This window comes from Triticum aestivum, chromosome 1A (assembly GCF_018294505.1).
Source record: "Triticum aestivum cultivar Chinese Spring chromosome 1A, IWGSC CS RefSeq v2.1, whole genome shotgun sequence".
Lineage (NCBI taxonomy): Eukaryota > Viridiplantae > Streptophyta > Magnoliopsida > Poales > Poaceae > Triticum > Triticum aestivum.
The window spans coordinates 98,377,110-98,383,166 of record NC_057794.1 but is presented as its reverse complement, the minus strand read 5'-3'; the positions used below and the strand labels follow the sequence as shown (position 1 = coordinate 98,383,166).

The 6,057-nt window shown below is 41.4% G+C and overlaps 1 long non-coding RNA gene across 1 annotated transcript; it reads left to right on the top strand.

The window, feature by feature from the left end:
• The first annotated feature begins 3,412 nt into the window (after positions 1–3,412).
• LOC123038225 (uncharacterized) lies at positions 3,413–4,537 on the top strand. The gene is made up of 2 exons (XR_006417806.1): positions 3,413–3,929; positions 4,237–4,537. It is a non-coding gene; the product is annotated as an uncharacterized lncRNA (long non-coding RNA).
• Positions 4,538–6,057: the final 1,520 nt, after the last annotated feature.

Below are 6,057 nucleotides of genomic sequence, written 5' to 3'. Positions count from 1 at the left end.
GTTGACATACAGAGACAAGTTGCGAAATTTGATGGCTAAGATCCTAAGAGACCAAATGTTTGATCACATGACCACTACAAAATGTTATGGAAGAGACCAAGTCTTTGATCACCAAGCCAACATCAACCTCCGTATGAACAAAAGGTGTCAACCATGCTATTTTCTGCCATTTGTCCCTGCAAAAGAATGTACCACCTTGTTGGATAAAAGCACCAAATAGGCATAAAATGAAAAACCTTTACACACTCTATGGAGCCTTTGAAGAAACAATGGAACTCTATCACCAGGGCATGTCACCTTTGAAGAAACAATGGAGCTCTATCACTATGTATAATAACAATAGGAAGATAACTAATGTCTGAAGCAATAAGGGACATGGTTAATCTTGATGTGAAGTATCTAGTAGTTTCTGCATAAGGCAAAACAAATCTAGATGTAAGCTGAAACACATGCCAGCATATAAAACATTAAAATGACAAATTAGTTTGTGATGTAAATAAGTATCGTAGGGTCTAAAATATATACCGGAATATATTAGCAATGCAAATAATAGAGCTGTCAGAATTACCAACAGCCAGTAGTTGAAGTTTGGTAATAATACAATGGCATTCCTGACATGACCGATGACCCTATTTTGGACGGTTAAATATGTAAATAGCAAGCAAGCATGAAAGAAAAAGGGAAAGTATCAATGCATTGTTTCTTTTGCTATATCATGTCTGAATAGAGATACTAATTTTTGGACAGCAAGCTTGAGGTGATCGTTGCTCCCAAACTGCCCATTAAAAAACCACAAATAAATACTCTCAGGAAAGCTTAAAATGTACACTACAACTACTTCTATTTGGAGACTAACTCAAAATTCAACGTGTACCAAACAGATGTTTAACCCAAATCTTACTACACCATAACTATTATGAGGTGACTGAACTGCTAGTTGAAACTGCGACCAATGCTGGAGATGTTGTATCCTATCCACCCACTATGGCCAGAGTGTTGTAGTGGCCTAAACCAACTGGTACTGGTGTACTTCTGTTCTTATAGTAACTGGAGAATCCCCTACAAGTTTAACCGTGGCTACCTTGGCGAAAGCTCGGGCTATCTGCAAATATATAGTGGCTGACAAGTGGGTCGTCTTACCTTTTTTATTGTCTTGTTTTTTTAACTATCGCCACTGCCTTGCTGATGGCTGCGAGGCAGCTGATGCACATGTCGTTGGGGTGGCATGTGGCTCGCGTTGTGTGTAGTTCATGTGCACATGCCAGCTCACGCCAGATATATCATCTGGACTGAGGTGAACACAAAATGTTCAAAGCTTAATTTATTAAAGCAACGAGAATTACTATGTTTTTGCTTCATGTACGGATGCGTACGCGTCCTCTTGCATCCCTACAAATAGATGGTTCCACCCCGCTACAACAAATAGTGCATAACCCAAGCGAACCTAAAATTGTACGCGAAGAATGTGTCTATATAGCCAGGCGGGGCGGAGTGCACCTTTCTGTGTAGTATACTTAGGAGTGACACAAACAGGATGTGGTCTGGCTGAAACAACAAAACTTTTAAACTGTCAGAATGTCTTATTTAGTTAATTAGAAAATTTTCAAGTTGTTAACCCTGAGCATTTTCCTGTCAGCAAGTTCAGTAGCTCGACTGAACAGTTATGTTGCAATTGAGAATGGAATATTTGCATATATAGAAGCTCCCTTCGTACCACTAAACATATAAGATGTAGTAGATTAGAAACAAACTTACTTATCTTTGCGACTAGATCTTTACCTGTACTAGCTCGAAAAAACATCGTACAAAGGATATTCCAAAAGAATGTTGGGCAGGGAAACAAAATTCAGCTTTTTCCTGAGGCGACTACACATGGTAGTTTTGCTAGCATTAGTTTCATATACTTCATGATAGTTGTTCCAGGAGTGCACAATGATGCTTTACTAGCCGGAAAAGAAATAACACTTTCTTAGTTCACTCACATAGTACTGAATTCAGAATCAAATTGACAGCAGGCGTGCAGCATCAATATCAAAGTGCCATGTAGACTATTAGCATAAGCAGAATTTAGCTGCTATAGGTTTCACATACTAACAATTAATTAATTTGTATAATTTTCACATTTGGTTCTGTTGGTTAGTACACTTAGCTACAAAAGGTGTGGTTGCTTTGAGAAGTAATAGAGGAACCTTACCATTGCCAACCATGGTATAAACATTTTGTCTGAAAACAATGAATGAACACTCTTTTTTCTATTACTGATCTAATTGTTGATAGTGAACATTGTATGCTTATATAATTAAGCAACCATCTGATTCATGTGCTTATAATGCATAATGCAATTAACTAGATGCATGTTACTCTTCAGTACGTATATGAACCACAATTCCTAGTATAGTCGTAGAGAGAACCACTCATTTTAGTCTAGTGACATGTACTTCCTTGGGACTAGATCCAGTTCGTGATATGTGGCGCATTTTGTGTTCTTGGTAAGAAAGCAGAAGACAGGGCATTGTTCTTCTAAATGGATGAAACTAGCGCAACCTCACCCTTGCCAGTCTTGGCATGCCCAACCGGTCCGCGTAGTGTTCCAGCCATCTTAGGTGAATTCTTAGCATCAAGAATGCTAATCTTTCTGGTTCTTCCTGCAAAGGGAAATAGCAAGACTGAGACCCAATCATTTCAAAGGTAGTAGTAATTAGTAAATACTAAAACCCTGAGACTAAATGCTGGATATAAATGTGATAAGAGACAGGCCTAAGAGGTTGAGCCCAGCTACAAGCATAGAGTCCACGAGCTTCAGAACATCCCTATAAATAGTCAAACCTCATTAAAGTTGAGATCAATTGCAAAGTTCTACTTATGAGGAGGAAGCTAGCCTGAACTAAAACCAGTAGCATGTTTCTAGATAGGCACGTCACCCATGGAAGAGCAAGTGATATGCATCTCGCTGAATCCACAAAACACCCAGGCCAAGGCATGGCGCACAAATCAGTCAGGTGGGAGTGTGGCTTGGTAGAAACGGATACGATGGGGGTGGGAGATTGAGTGGACTGGGAGGCTTGCAGTTTTGGAGCGTCTCGCGCGCACCTTGTCCCGTGTGGTCCGAAATAAGTGTGCCAGGCCCAAACATACACCGACACTCTTTCTATCGCAAAGCAACAACGACACATATTCTAATAGCAAAAAACTTATACCGACACATAGTATCTATACTACTATTAAAAGAACGAACTTAATTTGTTTTAAACCCACACCACAAAATGTACACAGGATAAACAGGACCTTTAAATTAAATTAACTTAAACACATCTCACCATCTACATCACGTTAATGGTCTACCAATCAGATCAACGACTGAGATGAAATGTTCTGCCAAAGCGGACGTCGTGGTCTGCAGCTTCCTATTAGGGGTCCGCGGCCCACCCGCAGCATCCGCACCCGCCCGCAGCAGGTGGATCGATTCCACCTGCCTCCCCCTCCCTCTTCTCTCCTCTCGCTGCCGCTACAGGATGCCGCCGGGGTCGCTCTCATCCCTCCAGCAGCGTCGGCACCGCGGGACGCAGCGGGCTCGACTTGCATCGGCGGCGCCGGTGTCCCTCTCCTCCGTCGAGCGGCGGCGGCGTGGGACGTAGCAGGTTAAATCTGCGTTTGGCGGCAGCGGCGGCGGCGACAGGTTCCGCTCCTTGTCGCGCCGCCCCTCTCCTTTTCCTTGCTTTCTTGCCCCTGCGGAGATCGAGGGAGACGCCCTCGGCTTATGGCCTCCTCTCTAGGGCCAGGTGGTGGCTAGAGGAAAGGGGAGGCGGAAGAAATCCGCCCCAAGGCTCTCGCCGTCTCGCTCTACCTTATGGTGTTGTATGGTCTGTCGGACAAGGGAACCCGGTTGCTGACTGATATCAAACGCCTTCTCCCTAAGATCATGCTCCCAGGTGCGTAGTGACCTTACCTGAGTACTTAGTTTTTCTGGTTCAGAACATGTGTGCTCAATCTAATTGCTCAAATTCTGGGAATGGATGAATGCATAGTATTTCTGAGCTTTCTAAATTCTAGGAACCACTGAAAATTTTGGCATTGCAAGAGAAACATAGTGTTGTGTTTATGCATCGTCATTTGACAAGAGTTCATATATTACTTACTATTTGTCTCTGTGTGACAGTACCCGCAATAGTTGATGCAGAATATGTCTATGTTTTATCAATGAGTTATAATGAGATTTCACTCTCCTGTCTCCTGTAGGCTAAATCAACACCACCTGTTGGGATCTGACTCTGGTGGGATGGAACATGGAAAGCTATTGGCCGCTTGCAGTCTCACAATCTGTCAGACGCACAAGTGGAGTTTTGTTTGGCAATGCTTTTCTATTGAGCATATTAAGAGATTGCCATTTGTCTGTCCTTTTTATTAAGAAATGACGAATCATTTAGCACGAATTTGTAACTGGTTCAAGTACATGACTGTCAAAATACGGTGTGTTCGACAACACATCTTCTATCAAGTTGCTGGGAATGTTGCCTGTGCCCCGTGGCACTGTCAACAATATTGGATTCATGCATTTGATGCCCTCTTGGATCCAGGTTAGAATAAAACTAAAGGTGTTCCTTTAAATTGCGTAGTTCCCTGGTTGCCTTTTTGCAAATAAAAAATGTGTTCCTTTAATTTGGTGTATGTACTTGTTTTTCTGTAACATATCATCATTTTCTTCTTCTTTTTTGTGCTGAAATAAAATGCATTCTTCCATACCAAAAATTTCAAGAGCACACGAACTGCACACATGTCCTTCCTTTTTGAATCTGCAGCCACTTGCTTTGATTGTTATTTTTGGAAGGGTGTAGGAGAGTATACATCACAAAGCTAACACCAATCTGGTTCACACTTGTTAATTTTTTCTTCTTGGTAATTTGTAGTTCCTTTAATCTTCTATTTTTTATACCACTATTCTGCATTGCAACCTTTTCTTTAACAGGGAGAGGTGCCAAATTTTCAGTGAATTATAGCGTGAATTTCATAGCCTGCAGCATTTGCCTACAGCCGATAGAATCTATGATCCCACAAGGGCTGTCTCTATGAGCTAAACAATTACAGTACAAGGCACACTCGAATTCAGACTTTAGAGCCTCATGAGCAATGTTGTGAGAGCTATCTAAAGAAAATCCCTCTTAATTCTGTTCTGGTTGTATGATGGAATTTGATTAGATAAGAATCCACGTCTGGAGGCACCGTCCGTCTCATGGCGCCCCCCATCTCGCTGCTGCCTCGTCTCATGGCGTCCAATAACCAAAGGTATTTTTTTAATTGGTATTATTTCTTTGTTGGTAATATTTACTATTGTAAATGGCGTGATCTGATGATGTATCCTGGATACAATTCAATTAATTAAATGATGCCTGTACAATATGATCTGTAGTATAGCCAGCTCTATGTGAGGGCAATGTGAAACAATGTAAAGTACTAGGTTCTTCCTAAATAGCACTTGACACTTTATTGTGCATTTTGGAGCTATGAAGAATTTAGCTCTGTAGGTGCCATTGGTTTCTGGTATAGATGACATCCCTAATGCCACAGGTGGCTTGTCTTCAAAGATTGTATTCTTATTTAGTAGTGTGTTGCAGTAAAGCTTTCTCTTTTGTGTAAAACTGTAACAAACCATGTGCTCTTATTATTTGGGCGTAATCTCATGCTGGTTAAACTACTTACTGTGAGAGTGACATGCCAAAGTGGGCAAACTGCCTTGTGTCAGGTTCCAAGGAATATGCAGAATACAGTTCACGCACATTGCGCGTATATGCAGAATCACTGGTTTTTTCAGTGCACATTACAGAGTAAGACAACGTTGATGATTCAACAAGAAAATAATGGTGTTTTCTTTGCATACAATAGACAACTTCAATGTTACAAATACAAGGCATTTCAGTCCATAGGCTTCGGAGTTCAGACCATCACCCACGAGAACACATGCAAAGTGTTTCCATTTTCGTTGCAGATCTCGGTTAATTCTCCACATGACACAGATGCAACCTGCGCACACAAAAAGAAAGGCAAAAATTCAGATACAAAGAG